Source organism: Emys orbicularis, chromosome 19 (assembly GCF_028017835.1).
Source record: "Emys orbicularis isolate rEmyOrb1 chromosome 19, rEmyOrb1.hap1, whole genome shotgun sequence".
Classification (NCBI taxonomy): domain Eukaryota; kingdom Metazoa; phylum Chordata; order Testudines; family Emydidae; genus Emys; species Emys orbicularis.
In genome coordinates, this window is record NC_088701.1 from 1,177,554 (window position 1) to 1,187,942 (window position 10,389).

Here is a 10,389-nt window from a genome sequence, read left to right on the forward strand (position 1 = left end):
AGCCCCAGGGGACACTGGACATCTAATATCCCCTTCCTTTGGGGGAGACGGTAGATCCCCACCTCCTCATTTTCTCATTGAGGTAGCAGCTGTCACAGAGACTTACCCATGTGTCTGACCTGTCTGTGCCTGGGTGAGGCTAGCTAAGGCAGGGAGGTCCCGTGGCAGAGGGGCTGGCCTGGCACGGGGGTCCCTTGGTGGTGGGGCCGGCCTGGCTGGGGGGGGGGTCCCTTGGTGGAGGGGCTGGCCTGGCTAGGGGGTTCCAGGGCGGAGGGGCCGACTGGCCCGGCCGGGGGGATCCTTGGCGCAGGGGCTGGCCTGGTCGGGGGGTCCCTTGTGGGGGGGGTCCTGTGGCGGAGGGCCCGGGCTGGCTGGGGGGATCCTTGGCGGAGGGGCCGGCCTGGCTGGGGCATCCCTTGGTGGAGGGGCCGGCCAGCCGGGGCGGGGGGTTCCATGGCAGAGGGGCCTGGTCGGGGGATCCCTTGGCTCAGGGGCTGGGCGGGCCGGGGGGTCCCTTGGCGGAGGGGGTCCCTTGGCACAGGGGCTGGCCTGGGCGGGGGTCCCTTGGCGGGGGGGTCCCGTGGCGGATGGCCCGGCGTGGTCGGGGGGTCCCTGGGCGGAGGGGGTCCCGTGGCAGAGGGCCCGGCCTGGCCGGGGGGTCCCTTGCCGGCTCGCCCTCGTTGCGCCCTGCTGGGGGCCGAGCCCCCGGGAACCCCGGCGCTGCGCCCGGCCGGTTGCTCGCCCCGGGGACAATCCCCGCCGCCTGCAGAGGGGGAGCAGCCGCCCGCGCTCGCTGCGCTCCCCCCGCGCCGGAATCTGCGCGCCCGTCTCCATTCATGCGCCGCGCTGGGGGGGGGGGGAGGGACCTGCCCCAGCCCTCCCCTCCGCCAGCCCCCCGCCACCCCGGCCGGCGGCCAGCTGCCCAGCCCCGCTCCCGTCGCCGGCTCGGCCCCCGGCCGCAAACAAAGGGCGAGCGGCTGGGGCTGGGCTGCTCCGCCGGCCGGGGGCGCAGCAGCGGAACTGGCCGGCCGTGGGGACGCGCCGCCGGGGAGCCGCTCCTAGCGAGGTAAGCGCCGCGGGATGCCGCGGGCCCCTGCCCCCCTGGCAGCCCCCGGCCCGGAGCCGCTCGACGCCCCGTTTTCCGCCCGCTGCTGCTGCTGCGTCCTGGGGCGCCGCCTTCGCATCCCCGCCGCGCCGCGCCGGGCCACACGGGCTGGGGGCGCCGCCGGCAGGGAGGGGAGCGGGGCGAGGGGGCAAGGCGGGTCCCGGAGGGGAGGTGCGGGCAGCGCTCGGCTGCCGGGACCGCAGCCTCCCGGAGCGTGTGTGAGTCAACTGGGGGGTGTGTGTGTGTGTGTGTGATCCATAGGGACAGTCAGCTGCGTGTGTGTGTAATCCATAGGGACTTTGTGTGTGTGTGATCCAGGGACAGTTGTGAGTGTGTGTGTGTGTGTGTGAAATCCATAGGGACAGTCAGCTGGGGGGGGGGGCTGACAGTCAGCTGCTGCGTGTGTGTGTAATCCATAGGGACAGTCAGATGGGGTGAGGGGGCTGCGATCCATAGGGACAGTCAGATGGGGTGAGGGGGCTGCGATCCATAGGGACAGTCGGATGGGGTGGGGGGGCTGCGATCCATAGGGACAGTCGGATGGGGTGAGGGGGCTGCGATCCATAGGGACAGTCGGATGGGGTGGGGGGGCTGCGATCCATAGGGACAGTCGGATGGGGTGGGGGGGCTGACAGTCAGCAGCTGCTGCCTGTGTGTGAGGCTGCAGCCATGGGCACAGTTTAGCTAGAGGGGTTGCAAGGCACAGGCACAGTCTTTTGCCCTGTGCACTGATGCTTTTCTGAGCACAGAGGCTCTGCACCGGGCACTCCCTTTAGTATCTGCAGCATGGCCCTTCGCTCTCCCTCCACCCCACCCTGGGCTTTAGGGCTGGGTGTGCACCTCACACACCTCTCCCTTGGTTGTGTTCACCGTGGCCATGGTCCTGCTCCCTTTCTCAGTGGGGGAAGGGGGGGCATATCCCTGCGTGTGCTCGGAGTTGTGGTTGTTTGTTTTTACTTTGCATTCACGGTGGATTCCGCCCTCTCCGTAAGGCTGCCACAGAGACCGGCTGGCTGGATTGATGAACTCCAATCACCCCATGGCTGTCAATCCTCATTAGAGTCTCAGGCATTCCCCCTAGATTTGGGGCCTGCGCTGCTCCCCACCTGCCATGGCGGTGTTGATGCGGTGCTGAAAAAGCCCATATTTTTCCTCCTCCAGCAGCTCGGTGGAGTCTCCCCTGCAAGGCAGGGCATCCTGCCTCCCAACGTGCAAGCAGACCGTGCGCTGCATAGCAAACGTGAACCACGTCGGCCGTGCCAAAGCAAAAAAGGGACCAGGAGATTAAGGAGGAGCAGAAGCCCTGGTCTCATTTATACTGGATCCAGATAGATATCAGCATTACGGAGACCAGAATCTGGCCCTCCTGGTGGTTTCAGCTGGTGAGTTAGGAATCCCTCATTATAGCACAAAGTGAAGCCATGTTCCATTTGGGAGCTGGGGTTTGCTGCCTCTGGATTCTGGTACAAAGCACCAAACCACTGCCTGCACAGAGCATATTTTGCTCTCCTCTCCATTCAGCGCAAATTAAATTCCTCGCAGCATGCAGGGGTTAATGACTTGAGTTGCCCAGTGATCTTTGGGAGCTAGGGGTCAAGTTCCCAGCATGCAACTTTCTCCATCTCATAATGCCGCCCATAAACCATATTTTTCGTGCTTTTTATTAAAAATCCCACAAACCTGCATGGGACTTTTCTGACTCCGCCACCTCTGACAGAAGCATGGAGCTCACAGAGCTCTATGCTGTTCTCATGAACATTGCAAATACAGGATGCACAATTCTCCTGTATTTGTAGCCCCGCAGGGAATACCAGGGGACGCGACCATTTCTTTGAGGACAGTTTGCTGACGGACATAGCAAAAAAACAATTCAGAGATGCTGGTGGCATTCACAGAGCAGCTGCAAATGGTGGAGTCCCACTTCTGGGCCCAAGCAAGGAGCACGGGCTAGTGGGATCACGTTGTGGTGCAAGGAGGACAAGCAGCAGCTACAGAACTTTCGGATGTGAAAGGCCACATTCCTGGAGCGGGGTGCCAAGCTTGCCCCAGGCCTCCAGCACAGGGACTCCAGAATAAGAGCTGCACTGACAGCGGAGAAGTGAGTGGTGATTGCGCTGTGAAAGCTTGCAATGCCGGATGGCTCCCGGTCAGCGGGAAATCATTCTGGAGTGGGAAAATCCACTGTTGTCATGCAAGAGAGTGGGGCCATTTGTCATCTCCTGCTCTGCAGGGCCGTGACTCTCGGCAATGTGCAGGACAGAGTGGATGGATTTGCAGCAATCTGAACTGCAGTGGGGCAATCGACGGCACACATATCCCTATTTCGGCATCTGCATACAGAAAGGGCCACTTTCCGATGGTTATGCGAGTGTTGGTGGATCACCAGGCATGCTTCACCAGTGCCATGTGGGCTGGTCAGGGCATGTACAAGACGCTCACATCTTTAAGAAAACAGAACTGTTCAGAGAGCTGCAAGCGGAGACCTACTTTCTCGGCCAGTATATTACCACTGAAATGCCAATAATGGTCCTGGGGGACCCATCCTACCCCTTGCTCACCCCGGCACCAAGGAATGATCCAACTTCCGGCTCAGCAGGGTAGAATGACAGTTGACTGTGCTTTTGGTAGCCTGAAGGGACGCTGGCGGTGTTTACTCACTGGATTGGATCTCAGTGAGAAATATATCCCCACGATTACAGCTGCCTGGTGTGTCCTGTGAAGTGTCTGCGAGGCCAAGGGGGAAAAGCTGGCACCAGGGCAGAGGTGGAGCAGCTGTCCGCTGAGTTTGAACAGCCAGATAGAAGGGGTAGTACGAGAGCCCAGCGGGGAGCTATGCCATAGAGGGAGGCTTGGAAAGAGCACGTTCACTGTCAACCACAGCTGCGTTCTGAGACGGACTCTTCTCTGGACCTGGAACGCTGGGAGTTGCTAAGAATTGTGCGGTGCTGGCTGTACATTTATAGAGGTGGCTGGGTGTTTTCCTGAAGCCATGAATTCTGTGGTGCTGGCTGTACATTTATAGAGGTGGCTGGGTGTTTTCCTGAAGCCATGAATTCTGTGGTGCTTGCTGTACATTTATAGAGGTGGCTGGGTGTTTTCCTGAAGCCATGAATTCTGTGGTGCTGGCTGTACATTTACAAGCACTGTTTGCTTTGACTACGGCTCTGCATTCTACAATTTTTGTTGTGAACTAAGAAAGACAATTTGATTCTCCAAAAATAGAACTTGATTGATCGGGGGGAAAACAGTGCAGAAAATCAATGGGCAAAAAACCACCCTGGCAATGTTTATATACATTTTAACATAAATTAATGTCGTGAAACTTTAAAATAAGAAAAGGAGTAAACGTTTACGTCCATTTGAGTGCACAAATGTCGTCCATTGTGGCTACAGGTACACTGACCTGTGAGAACCATGGCTGGTGTATGTGAAGCTATAGCTTTCCTTGCTGGTCCCCAGGGTGGAGTGGTGGGGGTAGGGATATGGCCTGTGATAGAATCGTAGAACTGGAAGGGACCTCGAGAGGTCATCTAGTCCAGTCCCCTGCACTCCTGGCAGGACTGATGCCATGTGAAATGGTGCCAGGTGTAGGGAGCAGTGGTCACGGAGTTCTTCTAGGAGTGCAAAGGGCGGGGAGTCTGGGATTTTTGGACCTGTAGGTCAGCCAGGGTCTGCAGCATTTGAGTTTGCTGCTTGAGAAGACCCAGTATGTCCTGGTCCATCTCCCTCTCCTTGTCCTGCTGGCAGTCCTGGGCGTTTCTCCTGTCCACTCTCCTTCTCCAGGCTGCTGGTCATATTGGCTTTCCGGGCCCTTTGTTCACGGTCCAAGGCAGCACGGGCTTGCAGGATCGCGTAGAGCATGTTCTCCCTTGTCCTCCTCTTTCTCCTGCTCATCAGGGTCAGGTGTCCCGTGAGCACAGAGGGGGCCCCCCTCAAGGCCGCAATGGCAAAAGCTGCTGGTACAAACAGACCGATGTGCCATTGGATTGACAGTCACAACGGAAAGGGAACAAGAAGTTTCAAAACTCCCTTCCCTTAGTTCCATAAACACTTTTAATAAGAGGCGCTTCTTGACACAGCTCCGCTCGCCAGCACTAGTCACGTGAGTCTGGCCTGCCAGGGTCAAGGGGTGGGGAGGATTTTCTGTTGGTGACGCTATTACATTTCCCTATCCCTGGCACTGAATATTGGCACTGTTGTCCACAGCGGTGGTGGGTTTAGCTGACTTCTCACTTCTGAGGCTAACGAAGGCACAGAAAGCTCAGCTGCTGCTGGTGTCCCGAAGCCGCCCAGGCCTGCCTGCCGCTAGCCTGGTTGCTGCAATGGGGCCAGCTAGAATCGTCCCAGAGTGGCGTGGGGATGTGTCCTACTGCAGAGGAAGCAATAAAGCAGTCATCCCTGGAAACCGTTGGGTTGCAGAGTATCTCCCTGAAAGCGCCCCAGATCTCTCAGGAGGTGAAAGGGGACCTCCCTAAGTGCTCCACGTGGCCACCCCGCCAAGCCCTCCGGGGCAATGAAAAGCAGATGACAACTGTTGTACCTCTACCTCTTCTCGTAGGAGTCAAACACTGACAAGTTTGTCTTGTTAAGGTGGGGATGGGCCATCTTTATTTGCAATAATTTCTAGGAAAAATGCATGGACACGCTTACCAAGGTTCCCTTCTCCGACCCTGGGCTCATATGTGCTCACCTGGCGGTACTGGCTAGACTGGTGGAGTCTCAAACAGGTCCTGAGGGCTCACGACATGGCTGGACCCCACCACTGCCTCTTGCCGGGCCCCCTCCTTTTCTTCCTCCTCGCTGTTCACGACAGGGGTCTCTGTCTCGGGCTCCTGGGAGGGGCCCAGGGTCCTCTGCGGGGCGCTGGCGAGGGCTCCACCACCAGGTCTGGCAAGCAGTTCATTGTAAAAGCGGCTGGTCTGCGAGGCTGCCCCAGATCTATCGTTGCCCTCCCTGGCCTAAGTTCCTTCACCTTCACGCGGCATAGCTTCTGCTCACTGTCCTGCCCCTTTGCCCGCATCCCCCGGGCAATCTGCTCATAGGTGCCCACATTTCTACGGCGGGCCCATTACTGGGCCTGTCCAGCCGCTGCTTTCCACAGGCCCAGGGGGTCCAAGACGTCCTGTCTGCTCCCGCCAGGAGCGGGTCTAGTGCTTGGAGCCGGCGTGGGCAGCTGCACACAGCGAGGGAGAGCTGCCAGGTGTGCTCACCAAGGTGAGTCACCGGGAAAAGGCGTTTCAAAAACACACACGCGGCTTTAAAGGGGCGTGGGGGGGTCCTTCCGGTTTTGACTCTGACCCCTGGGCGGAGGAGTTTAAAACTGTGAGCAGGGCAGTCGCTGTGGCAGGGAATGGGGCATTGTGGGACAGCTGCTGGGGGACTCTCAGGGTTGACACAGGTCATGCCGTGTCTACACTTGCCCTGAATCAACCACAGTGGGTCAGCCCCGGCGCCACACCTTTCAGGGAGGCGGTTTTACTGTGTCACTTACGCTGACCGGAGCTAAATGTGAGTGTAGAGACGTGCCCAAATAGGGTGACGCATGTCGATGTACAGCAACCTAATGTTGCAGCGTAGTTCAGACCTTAGCTGGACCTCTGGTCCAATCCAGCGTGGCAGTTCCTGGGTTCATACCGTTACAAATGCACCTCTTGTTTCCAGTCCAAATTTGTCTCGCTTCAGTGTCCGGCCACTGGGTCTCATTCTGCCTCTTATCTGCCGGATGGAAGAGCTCTCTGTTATCGGAAATCTCCTCCTGCTTCCCAGTAGGTACTTATAGACCTTAATCCCGTCCCCGGTCCTCCTTCTCTTGGCACTAGTGAGATGGTGCTTCGTAGGGCTCTGACAGCAAGGCAGGTTTTCCAGTATCCGTGTTTGTAGATTGTTGGGGAGCGGGCAGGTCTAGATTCTCCCCCCATCGGATGCACACTTGGAAAAGTTCAGTTGCTTTAGTGCAATTGATTCTGTGCCCGTGAGGGTTAAATTCATCCCACAGGCCTAGACACCCCTTGAGTCTTGCTTCGTTCCTTTAGGCAAGACTTAAAGGGCACCTAGGTCTTGTGTGGCTTCCTCTGCAGCAGGCTGAATTTCAGAGCCCGTCTCTGCATCGGGGGCAAGAGTGCATTTCCTACCAACAGTATCACCCTGGCTGGGTTGTCCAGAGAGAGCAGCCAAGCCCCCCAGCCACGCTCGGGAGGAGCCCGGCTTTCAATCCCACTGCCACCCACGCAGGAGCAATCAGGCCACGTTTCCTGTTGGCACATGGGGCACTGGAGCCAAGAAACCCCCCCCCCCCCGAAACAGCATTCCTGCAGCCAGCCAGCTCTGCGCAAGTAGTCTGAAAGGAGAAGCTGCAAAGGTCTTTATATGGCAATTATTATCCCCCCCCCCCTCGTGTTCGCACTAAGCCGGGGGGGGGGGGGGGTTAAACCAGTGCTACGTAAGATGATCAGATGTGTTTCCCTAGCCATGCATAGCTAGCGCCAGCGCCCAGCAGAGTTTGTCGATTCCTTTCCATCTTAGTCAATTTACAGCATAGAAACCCTCTAATCCATCAGTGCAGGATTCCTTCCCCCCTCCCCCAATCTGTTCCCTCCTCTGCAGCATTGGGTAGGAACTCTTAATGTTGGGGACAGGGAACGTAGACGAGGACAGATTGAAACTGTTGACCTTCGATTATTCTGTATCCCCCTATTGTCTCTCCTCTCTATTTTAGGGTTTGTCTACACAGGGACACTCAGGCAAATTAATCCAAATGAAGTTTTAAAGTGAATTAGTTAAACTGCATTAAACCCCTGTGTGGACGCTCTCATTCAGAATGAAAGTGGTCTGATTTGGGTTTAGCGTAATTCACTTTGGAAGCTAAAGCAAATTAAGGCCACGTTAATTCTGACTGAGTGTCCAGGCAGAGATTTAACGTGGTTTAACGAATCCACTTTAAATTCACATTTGTTCAGATGAATTTTCCTGAGTGTCTTTAGCTTAGTATTTAGCTGGCTCCTGTCACGGTAGGATCTGGGCACTGCTCTGACACACTGAACGTCGCAGTGCCCCTGGGAGGCCAGGCACTGCTATTACCCCCATTGTCGAGATGAGGAAACTGAGGCACAGATCCTCTAACGTGCTTAGGCTCCTTGCTTCCATTGGAGCCTAAATACCTTTGCGGGCCTGGGCCAGAGAGCATAAGGGTGCATCTGCGCTGTCACTCCCAGCTCGAGGGGATGCAGCCATGTGAGGTCTGATCCCGCCAGCACGCTAACAGCAGCAGTGTAGCCGCGGGAGGAGCCAGCTGCCCCGAGTCCATGTCTAGTGTCTCCCACGGGATCACGCTCCTCCTGCTGCAACTCCACTCCCTACTGTCAGCGGGCGGGCTGGGGCAGAGCTAGCGCGGCTCTGGCTCCTTGAGCTGGCAAGGACGGGGACGCACCCTCACGGACGCACCCAAGGGTGCAGAGGGACGCCGTGGCAGCGCCGGGAATTGAACTCGTGTCGCCCCCATCCCAGCTGGCACCCGAGCCACCGGCCCGCCCTTCTCCACAATAGCCGGGGTGGAGAAGGTCGACTTCTGTCACTGCACCAGCTGCAGATCTGGCCCGGTGGTAGGAAATGGGGAGCCCCCCATCTCTGCCCACAGCTCCAGCCCCATCCCAGTTCGACACTCCTCCGGTGCTCGTGTTCTGGGCACCAGCCCCCTCCCCGCGTGAACGCAGGGGCCTCTAGGGGCTCGTGGGGGGAGTGCCGGCCCCTTACGCGCGAGTTGAGATCCCCGTAGGCTGCAGCGGGCCAGGCCCAGCTTCTGGCCAGGTGGAGCAGGCTTGGCGGGGGAGAAGGAATCACTCATTCGTGTTGGCTGCTGGGGGATGGATCCCGGCGGGGAAGGACCCATGCGCTGGGAGGTGGAGAGGAGTTGGGATGGACCCGTGTTGCAGGATCGGGGTGGGGGGGGAGTGGACCTGTGCTGCAAGAGTGGGGTATGGGTGGGGGTGGGCAGGGATGGACCTGTGCTGGTGCTGGGGAGGGGCAGGGATAGTGGGGGGCAGCAGGGTGGACCCATGTTCGGGGAGGGGGGGGCAGGTGGACTCTTGGCCAACCAGCCCTGGGCCTCTCAGCTGCCCCTGTGCAATCCTGGCATTTAGGACTGGCAGCAAGGAGCCAGTTGATCTCATTGCCGGTCAGTGAGACCCTGGAGGGGGCCGTGCCTACCCTGGTGAGAGATATGGCCATGTCTCCTGCAGAGGAAGGGGCTCTGTCCCTCCCCTCAGCCTGGCTCCCTGCCGTGGGCGTGACGTCTGCCGTTCCTGGTGCAGCCTAAATATTTAGGCGTCAGCAGATTTATGGGGAGCTGGCTGGGGGCGGGTAGAGCCAGAGCGAGCGGGGGACCTGCTGGGTCAGGGTGGAGATGGACCCCCTAGCGAGCCTCCATGAACGTAGCCGGCCCAGGTCAGGAGCGACGGGAGCCGATCCCGTCCGACAGCCCTGCGGGGACCCCCAGGCGCAGTGAATTCAAAGGGTCTCCGCCCGCTTCCCATCGAGTGGGGGGTGACGTCCTCCAAACTCAGCGTGGCATGAATGGGACCCGGGCAGGGAAACAGCAGAGACTCCCAGGAGCGAGGGGCCACCGCTTTCATATGGACTGGCTGGCTCAGGGACATGGGGACTGGCTCCGATCTGGCCCCAGGGAATGGGCCATGGGGCACTGGCTCCGATCCAGCGGGGGCTGCGGCCCTGGGGAGTGCAGCGGGGCAGTTATGTAGTAAAGTGGCCCACTCAGGAGGCAGATGAAGGCTGCTAGCTGGCCTCACTCGGATGGGCTGTCTGGCCTGGCACGGCTGCGCTCCGAGGGGGCTCTCCGCTCTCCAGTGTCAGCCCAGCAGCTGGCTCCATTTTGCAGTGTCGCTGGGCTACCCACTGGCTGTGTGTATAACAGTGTACTACTGCTGTCGGACAGTGGAGTGACCCAAAGGGAAGAGGTCTGTGCTTTGGTGCAGGTAGTCCTGGGTGTGTGTGTGTGTGTGTGGCATTCCTGAGCCACTGCAGGATAACAACCTCTTGCTGCTGCCAGTTGAGATCCTCCTTAGTGCCAAGGGTCTGTGCCTGGGGCAGCGGGTTTGGTTGTGCCCCTCGGAACACTCTTTGCGAACTCAGACCATCCTTTGAACGACGGACCTGCGCCGCTGAGCAGCGTCACCGCAGTGCTTCCGCTGCTGTTTCCCCTCCCCTGTGTATGCAATGGAGTTAAACAATTAATTATTCAGGAAATAACTCCTCAGTCTGCTGCTTAATGC